The sequence below is a fragment of the Tetrao urogallus genome (genome assembly GCF_951394365.1).
Source record: "Tetrao urogallus genome assembly, chromosome: 1".
Classification (NCBI taxonomy): Eukaryota; Metazoa; Chordata; class Aves; order Galliformes; family Phasianidae; genus Tetrao; species Tetrao urogallus.
This window is the reverse complement of record NC_136813.1, coordinates 85,725,804-85,736,181: the sequence shown is the minus strand read 5'-3', so window position 1 is coordinate 85,736,181 and position 10,378 is coordinate 85,725,804.

The following is a 10,378-nucleotide window of genomic DNA, read 5'->3' as shown; positions in this document are numbered from 1 at the left end:
GGCACTGAGGGACGTGGGCAGTGGGCAGGGTGGGATTGGGCTGGTGGTTGGACTGTATGGTCTTAGTGATCTTTTCCGACCTTAGTGACTGTATGACTCCACAGTTCTATTTCACAGCATTGAAGGACAAGGCAAATGAAATCATCAGAAACAGCTATAGGAGCAGACATGTTAACATGGAAGCAAAAAAGGGTTAGATAAGTTCCCAGAGATAAAATTCATTAGTGGTTCTTAAATACAATGTTCTTAATGGTACTCTAGGAATACTCTAAATACAGAGAAAAGGTCAAGTTTAGTTTTATTCTCAGTGTTTGCTATAATTTCTGGTATTCTGACCAGTACTAGAAACAGGATAAACAGTTACATGAAGTTTTCATTTCATGTGATTCTTTATGGTGTGACCATCCATGGAGTGATCATCTATGCAGTTCATCAGCCATTTTGGGGGGACTAAGAAAAACATCCATACTGAGAAAATAAATGTTTCGGTAATTGGAAATTTGTCTTCTGGCTTATGCACACAATGGATTGGTCCTTATTCAGCCCTTGCTGAATAAAGGGACTTTGAAGCTCAGTAGGGTTGTGTTTGGAGACTTGCACCCAGGCTTTGTAGTGCCTACAAAGCCCTGCTGACTCACAACAGTCAAGCAAGCAGCCAGAATACTATTATGGATGAGTCACGATTATCTAAATAACTTGTGGCCCAACATACGAGCTCAAGGGCAGCCTTAATTACCATTTCTGCCATCCTCCTTCTGCTCACTGGTTTCACCCACTTGCAGTCACTTCTTTGACTGTTCGAATTCAGCACTGTGCTTTTCCAGTGGCTTCTCCACCAGCCAGGTGTACGGGGCTGGGGTTCACTCTGTGCGGGCCTCCCTGAAACACAGAAATGTAACAGATTTCAGCCAGAGGCTAGAACTTCTCTGAAGGTGAAGGTTAATAAATGCATGTTGCTGCCTGGCCCTGCCACCCCAGCTTCAAGAAGAGCACCAGGCATGGTGACTTGGGTGATAAAAATGAACTGTGGAGCCTGGCAGCAACAAGGGCCCAGCTCTGTACCTGAGTTGTGCTCCTGTGCCTTCAAAAATCAGCTCTTTGGGATACCTGAGAGTCTGCATGGCATGGTCAAATGTGAGCCAAGACCCCAGGCAGCTCTGTCACTTCCTAGTGGTTCAAGCAGAAGACACAGCGCCACTATATGCCAAGTAACCAGCTAGCTGCAATGCAACTGGAAGTAGACACATGAAGAAAACTTGGGTACACAGAGCTCCCCCTGAGCATGTTTGACGTTTTTTGTTCTCAGAAGAAAAGAAAGCCTCTGGAAGAACCTAGAACCCTGCAGCCAGTCACTGAGCAGCCACCCCTCTTCCTAAGGCAGCCAGGTGGCACATACTGCAGCCCAAAAGACAGCAAGAGACCATGAGTGTGCAGAGCAATCAGACCAAAATGACCTGGACGATGCAGATGGTCTGATTAAAAGCTCTCCTTGCAAACTTTGCTTCTCTGTGCTATACCCAACCACCACCAAACCTGTTGCTTCTTGGGAGAGATTAAAGGGGAAAAAATACATTTTCTTGCAAGCTAGGATTTGTGTCAGCCTTGAGAATGTCTCCCCAAGCAAATCCTTATTTACCTAATGCATTAACTGAGAAGGAGCAAAAGTCATTTGTGGGTAAAGCACAGATAAACTGCTTATCACTGTTTACCAACTAAAACACTGGAAGTAAGATTTTACTAGCATTTTTTTTCTTTTATGCCCATCTTCACCATTTTGTGGCGGGGCAGAGAGAGGCTGAAACTTTTAGCTGCTACAAAGCAGTGTGAGGGTTTCTTCTGTGGGTCCTTTTCCTCTGATCTCCTGACCTTGGTGGGTGCTGGCCCACGGGAGGCTGGGCAGTGGCTAACCAGGTGTATTGTAGGCCCATCTCCATTCCAGCAGGCCCGTGTGCTGGGCCCTCCTCTCAGTGAGTCAAGGATAGGAGATTTGAGGGGTCACTTGGAAGAGAAGTGCTGCTTTCTGGCCCTGGGTGATGTGTTCGTGAGAAGAGCTCATGGCCGTCTTCAGGCACTGTCTCTAGGTCACCCTTAAATCCTTCCCTAGAGGCACACCAGCCAATCCTCCCTCAGGCCACTGAGCTTCATTACACAGGGGTGCTTACACTGACAAACCTTGCACCACAGAAAGCCAAGCTCCAGCTCCAGCTCCAGCTGACCTATGCAGAGGCTGGTCCACACAGTCTTCTTACATGCCTAAGCATCCCAATGCAGACCTTTCCTGGAGCTGGAGTCTCCTTGACCAGGCTCCAAAGAGTGCAACTCTTTGGCCAGCTGCCAGTCTGTCCTGGCTTCAACTTGCGCCTCTTTGCCCTTGAGGCAGCTGAGCACAGCCATGGGCTGACACTGAGCTGTAGGGATCACCAGAGAGGACCTGCTGCTACTGCCTCCCTCCATGCAGGCATATAATCCAGGTTTGCACATCCAGTTTAAGTGGTTGGTCCCAGAGACTTTATGTTTCACCTGACCATGTGAGGAGCCAATATCACCCATAATATCACTGATTCGGATGTAGGTACCCTAGGCCAAGGCAGGTGACCTCCTCAGCTGCCCTTCTACCCCACTGGACAGCAACCTGGGACCTGTAGCCTTTGAGCTCCTTACCACAAGAAGTGCCACAAGCCCCAGGGTCGCTGCTAAGACCAGCTAAGCCTGCCCTAAAACTGAGCCTCAGAGACTACATGGTGTGCTGAGATGCCAAGTACAGAATCACGTGGAGGGAAAAGCATTACACTTTTTAAACTAAGGTCATTTGGCTCATTATGTTCAGCTCCCTTAACATCCTGAAAGAAAACACAAGGAATGGGATTTCCATTTATTCAGTCACCCAGAGTAGAGTTGGATGTATTTTCTAGCTGACCAGAGAACAAAGTACCCAAACCTGCCCCTTGACTATATCAACATCTACATTCCTTACTGATGGAGGATTCGTCACTTTTCTTCTCAAGAGCTGGTTAATTCCTCGTGCAGTGCTATAGAAACAGATATCCTGTCAACCTGGCATCATTCCGAAATCTCTGCCCAGCTGTGCCCAGAGTCTGGATTAGTATACTGAAGTTAAGATACATCTAGAACTACTGTAGTTCTGAAACTGAAATTGAAGCCTGAAGCATAGGAACCTCAGTAGCGTCTATGCAAGATTGCAGACAACCTGAAGCTTGACCTTCCCTCTATCTCTCTAAGGCCTGACGCAACATCAGGAGCCACTCTCCTGCTGATAAGTTCAGCAGTTTCATCCTGCTAACGTGCTTGCTTGCTTGAGAAGCACGGACAGGGAGGGGGTTGGGACCTCTGTGGAAGGTCTGCAGCTGAGCAATGCTGAAAAGAGCAATGTCCAGTGCAAACATCTCTCCACACTGCTTTCCAAGTGGTTTCAAGTCACCTTCCATCACAAAGCAGAGCAATGTCTTCTCTTGTTCACCAGAAATCTAACCTATATCCCTAACTTTTATCTGAAGCTTCAGCTATTATTTGACCAGCTGTCAAACGTGTCCTATTGTAGGTGTCTCCTATTAGCCCTCAAGTCTCTTCAGAGTGCAATACATCCAATTAGAAAAGCCTGGACAGAAGGTGCAAGAGATAATGGAAATATCCACTGGAGTTGGAAACAATCCAAGAGGCGGGCATGGTAACATTCAGCTGCTGCCACTTACTGAAATAATATGACAAAGATCATAGGCTAATAGAGTACTTTGCAGATAAAAGATTGTGTTTATTAAGTTATCAGACCGCATTGATAACTTCAACAAGAAGAAGGATGAGATACTTCAAAGTGGTTTGGGGGAGAATGGAAACTCAGCAGCAGAGAGAGAATCTATGTGAACTTTTTCTGCTCATAGGAACCTGCTAATTTCTTGCTTTATTTTATTCAGTAATGCAATTCAGTAGCATTTCCATAAAAATGAGAGCAAGACAAATGCAGAAGAATCAATTCAAAAGAATTGCAGAGGGACTTAGGCTGGAAGGGACCTCGGGAGGTCCCCAGCTCAGTCTCCTGCTCAGACAGGTTCAGTGCTGGATCCTCTTGGGTCTTGTAGACCTCCAAGGATGCAGACAGGCTTTGCAGACAGCCTGCTCCATCACCCAGCTGAGCTGGCCGTGTGGCATAAAGACAGAGCCTCCCTGCTTTGAAGACTTACTCAGAGCTTGCTGAAAGCACAGACACTCCCTGGGTCAGAGTTAAACTTTGATCAGGCTCAGAAGCAGAGGCCACCAGAATCCTCCTTTCAAGCCTTTTCATGGTAACAGCTACCTGGCTAGTACGCATGGCTCCTATGCACTTCACCATTATAAAAGAAGCACGCTCAGTAAGAGATAAACCATACTCACCACCTGCAGCGTACTGTCCAAGTGCTCTCACTGTGCTCCAGCTCCAAGCTTATATGTGCCCTCTGATAGTGAACACCAATGAGCGACAGCAGAGCGCTCTGTAGAGATGATGCTGATTGGGTCCCACCCCATGCCTAATTATGCCCAGAATCTGATTACTCTCTGATCATAAATGATTGGGACATAAAAAAGATAAACGATTTATTGTATTTTAATTCATACTTATCTTCAGAAGTGATTGCAGCTCAACCCCCAGCAATGCTGTGGTCAGTTCAGAACGTGATCCGATCTCTTTTTGCGCCTTAGACTGCTGCTTCAATTCAGGTCTAGTCTACGCCAGCATGTACCTTGCTGAATCAGGCATTAGCAACGACAGAAAAGACATGATGCCACTAACCCAGGAACCCGGGTTAGTTTTCATGCATTCTCCAGCCCTACACCTCTCTGTTCCTGATCAATGGCTTTAGTAGTAAGTTGCCTGAGAGCAGTAAACGTCTTCTGCTTTACAGTAATTCCCAAATGCTGTCTGGGGCCATTGTGAGAGATCATCTAGGTGCGAATCTCCTAGAAGAGTGAGAATCCCTCCCTTAGGGGGGGGGTTAGATCCCCCCTTTCCCTTCTGCTTCTCGCCACTGTGCCCTGCTCCCCACAACACAGTGTGGAAGAAGCTACGCTGCTATAGTCAAGCCAAAATAATGCCTATAGGAACGCTTATCCTGGAAACTTTTCCAAGACCCAGACTATTTTAGTTATTAGCACAGGAATGGCATTACCTTTGGTCTTTTTGCAATAAATGAAATCTCTGGAAAACATTGCCAGAGGTAATCCATTGTAGAAGGATCTTGGGGGCTATCTGATGTGACGTAGATCGTGTAGATCTCTCATAAAGAAGCTGCAAATAGCCCTAACCCCTGTAAGGGACATGTTTGCTGGGCACTGCAGTTACAGAATAACCCAGGCACCTCTCCCTGGCTGCCCTCTGAAGCAGCATGTGCTTGAAGCCATGTTAAAAAAAAAGGTTTGTCAGTGACCAAACTGAAAGAAATGGAGATCTCTTCAGCCTAAAACAAAGCAGATATTTGCAAAAGTGTTTTTTGGATCAAGTCTGATTTTTAAAAGTCACCCACCTTGAGCACAACAGGCTCTTTGACTTGGGTTTTGTGCTTTTTCTGTACCTGAGCTGAAAACAGAGGAAGAAGTCGCTCGTGGGAAACTGGCTGGGGTCTGCACTGCTATCCCTGTCATATTACTGCTGGGAACTCAACAGAGTATAAACAAAACAAAAATGTATTAAGCTAAAAAAACCCACACGGGTGAAATACAAAACTACCACAACAGACTCACACTACCCTGTATTTTATCAGAATAGTTACATTGCAGCTTTATCCTCACAGGATCCTGCTTATGAACTGTGTTGTCCCCAGGCCTGGAAACAGTGACCGGTGAGAACCAGCCAGCCATAAAAAGGGAGCTAGGCAAAGGGAGCAAGGTAGACTCAGGTCTCTCTGGAGCATTCTCTGCTCCAGGCTGAACGGTCTGTTCTTTCAGCTTGTCCTCACAGGGAGGTGTTCCATCCCTCGGATCATTTTTGTTGCCCTCTTCTGGACACGTTCCAACACCTCCATGTCTCTCCTGTACTGAGGACTCCCCATCTGGACGCAGTGCTCCAGCTGAGGTCTCACCAGTGCAGAGCAGAAGGGCAGCATCACCTCCCTCACCCTGCTGGCCACGCTTATCATAGAACTAATATAGAATCATAGACTCTGAAGTATCTGTCACATGTTATACCATGCGTGGACTCCTGAGGTGGCCTGCGCAGACAGGCACACAGGCCAATTGGTTATACAGATGCAGCTGGTTGCCACTAACAGGAGGCAGCTTTCCAAAGCCTGAGAGTGGGCCTGTGTGCAAAAGAACATTCATCTGTTAGAAGAAGCAGTGATATATTGTTAGCTACTGAAAAAACAGCACATGCAGTGTATACAGCACTTGTGTGTGGATTTCTACATATTATTTTCATAAGAATAACACAGGAGTGCATAGGCTACAAGTGAATTTCCCCCACAGAAGGAAGAACAGGCTCTTTTTCTCATGGCCACGTCACTGTTCAGGTCCCTCGCTGTCCTCCAGCAATAGCACTGAGCAACCCACCCTGCTTGGCATGGAGTAAAGCAGCAGCTGGGCTTAGCCATGCATTCTCCCACATTCCCTGCAGCTCTTCACAGAGGGAAGCACAAGCCAGTCCTTAGAGCATGAGCCTGTTTGAGCTGGCCTCAGGCCCAGCAGCCAGCCCACAGCCTCTGGGCAGGCATTCAGGCCTGGCACAAAGATGTCTGAATCCCAGGTTCAGGCCTGAGGCAACCTGATCTAGCTGTGGATGTCTCCTATTCATTGCAGGGACTTGGACTGGATGGCCTTTAAGGGTCCCTTCCAGCTCTAAGAATTCTGGTTGTTCCCAAAGTGGGATTCAGCCACCTCTATCCTCAATTCGTCTTCACTCTTACCCTGACTCCATCCTTCTCTTTCCTCTTGGCCAGCCTGGAGCCACATCTCCGTGCTCACCATCTCCGCTTCCACGCCACCTCTCCTCACCCCTCATACACCCTCCCCAGCCTCTGAAGGCGTGACCTGGGGCAGGCAGATGGGGATGGCAGTGGTAGGGGACAGGACCAGAGCCCAAAGCCTTCTCTTTCGCCTGTGGATTCAGCCCCTAACTGACCCCAGAGGGCCAGGGCAGCTCCTATTCAGCTGAAGGGAAGCCCACTTACCACTCCCACAGAAACACTAGCCCAGAGGTAGGCAGCCTGGCTACGTTCGTTATCGCTCTGTTTCTCTGGGGAAGGCTAACGGCTGGAAATCCTCCCAAGGCCCTTTTACAGACACCTCCCCTTCCAACAGCACACTTCTGGTAAACACAGCGTCCTCAAGGAACATTTCATGAGCAAAGCTCAAATGGATTTAGTTTTACTTTGCACTGGCAAAAGGTAGTGGCACCTCTATTAGAATCACGTGTGTTTTCTTTCTTTTTTTTTTTTTCTTTCCCAAAGGGAATTTATTGCTTTCATAAGGTAGCTTTCCGGACTGAAGTCCTCTGATTATCTCCAGAGCCTGAACAGAAGATTGTACCCAGTAATTTTCCCTATGTCGGTGATCCATGAGGAGGGGCTGCCCTAAGGCTAGGGATAGCACAGGCCTGGCAAGGCCTCAGCCATCAAGAAAAGTTCAGACCTGGGGTGCATGCAGTCACTGCCTGCAACAAGCAAACCCAGGGGCTGCTACTGACAGGGCAACCTCTGGGCACACCATGGATGTGGGAAGCATCACACTGCAGTTACATAGCTGCACTGGCTAAAACACCTGAACACCTCACATTTGTTAGAGCTCAGCTCCTCACTTGGGACCACAGCCAGAGCAGCAGCATGGCAAGAACGCCTTTTGCCTACTCCCAAAGTGGAACTTGATCCCACAAGCTGCCAGCTGCTCTCCGTGTTTCGTTAGCCTTTGGCCTTACTGCTGGAACCACACGCCACGCTTTGCAAAGGTGAGCCTGGGAGCAACGCTGGCCTTTTGCCTATCACAACCACTTTTGCTTCTCAGTGGACTGCCAAAAGTTGAAGGCTAGGCAATGAACCACAATTGCTGTGGACAAGGACAGCATTTTGACTAATCAATATGAAAGGGATGTATGTGGAATGTTTCATGCACCATTCACCTGCTTGGTTGCTCCCCCCACAGATAGTAAGCTGGAGATAAAGCACGTTCTGCACCAGAGAAGGAAGACTGAATGGAGTTCCTATTGAAAAAACTCATGAAGTAGCTGCAACTTAATGCTGCACGACCCTGGAACCTGACGCATGCTGAGGCGACCCACCCTGCACCTCTCCATCCTGCAGGTGGTGGAAAAAGGTGCCAGTGAGGCAGGCTGGCATGATCCAAATGTGTTTTGGAGACATTTGAGCAAGGGCTGATCGCACAAAGCAATGGGAACTGCAAACCAAGGGGTGAAAGGTTTACATCCTTGCCTGACAGCTATAAAATGCTTTTACTCTTGCTTACCTTGAGCAACTGGACAAGAGGGGACAGAGCTGAGCAGCAGCATGTACACATAGCTCTGAAACACATGCAGTCACACTGGTTCCTGCCAGCAGCTCCTTCTCCACAGTACAGTTCCCCTGCTTGGCATTTACATCTATAAATCTCTTACCTTGGCAAATCAGCCTTAATCTCCTTCTCATTGCCTCCTCACAGCATGGCAGGCTGGCCCCTACCCTTTGTATTCATTCACAAACACCTATCCAATTGACCACACTGGCAACTTTTACAGCAGGAACTTCAGTCACATTTCAGCCCTACCTCTGCCTATTTCCTTCCCTATTCTGTAATAGGGTAAGCCCCGAGAAATTTCTGACAGCCTACAGTCTAACATACTCCCAGCTTGAACTGCCACTGATAAACAAACCAGACAGAGCCATTCTGCAATCAAATAGCTTTTATTGAATTCTTTACATCGTATTGCAAATGTTTGTGCAACGAATTTTTCCCAGCTCCTTAAAACATAAAAAAGTCTTCCCTTTGTCATTGTAGTGTGCTGATGCTACACAGTTAGAAAACCTGTTGGACAACAGTGGCAGTACCAGGCAACTGCTAACAGTGAGCACGATATGCTAAACTCACAACAGAACTTTCCAGAAACCATTTAGCAACTTGGTGGGCAGGGGATCAGTCCAGGCACTTAACAGAAACTTGGCTACAAGGAGTTCTGAAGTCAGCCACAGCTTGTGGAAAAAGTGGGAAGTAATAATATCGGTCATTACAATTTCAAAATGATCCTAACATTCTTGCTTGATAACTCCTTGCAAAATGTACAGCTTCTATCGGATAAAAGTCTCCATATGAGAAAATAAAAGCATTCTTGCAGAGTAAAGAAAAGCAAAAGGACCGATATTCTCCTACAGTGACACAGAAACACAGCACAGCTTATATAAATAACCATGTGCAAAATAGTTTCCAGGCTGATGGTCAGCATGTACTTAACCAGCACAAGTAAACAGAAGATTCAGACACCCACTTCAGAAGAAAAAAAAAAACAAAAACAGTTCTGTTCAAGCTTTAGACTCAAACTCTGGATTAAAGACCAAACAAACAGCAATGTCTTTCCTGGTCCTCACAATATTTGAAAAAAAGATAGATTAGTAAAGCAGTAATATAGCCCTACAGCTTGTCACTAGGATCAAGGTAGTAAGAGCACTTTCAGGTATGCAGTAAAGCATCACACTGATGAACTTTTGCATCTCAGGAACTTCCATTCTGCAGGAATCCCCATCCCCTTGCTGTCTTCATCCCTGCTACAGGAGAGAGCTCTGGAAACTTTTTCAGTCATTCAGAAACTCCAGTTATTTCCCCAATTCCACTGACCATACAGGGTTGCTACTCTGAATAAGAGCAGTCAGTGAGCATCAACTTGGGTCTGTTCAGAGCACGAAACAGTTCCTAACAAACTGCATGTGCAGAGCAGTTTGGGTTATTTGTTTGGATTGCTTTTGACTCACAGCCCTTCTTCCTTGCCAACTCTGGTCAACCCTTCTGTTGTACAAGCACCACCTGGTTTTCAGGACATGGCAGAGATTAATTTATGAACAGCAAACTAAAATAAAAAGCTAAAATCTTCATACTTTCTGCTGTGTCAAAGGTAAAGCTGCCCATTAATCTGTTTCCTCAACCTGAACATAGCAATCCTATGCCTCTCTTGTACTGCCCTTATGAGAAGTGAGGCAACTGCCCTCTGCCTGCCATCCTCAGATGTCTTGCCAAATTCTGTTAGGCTGGGATGTGAAGTTTTACAGTCACAAAAGGAAAAGGAGAAAGAAACTAAGTGCCCTCTTCCCCATAGACAGGATCAGATGGAAAAACAGGGAGCAGAATCAGATTAGTAAAATAAATTAGTAAAGTAAATTTTTAAAAGCAACAGTAATGCCAAAATTCAGCAACATTA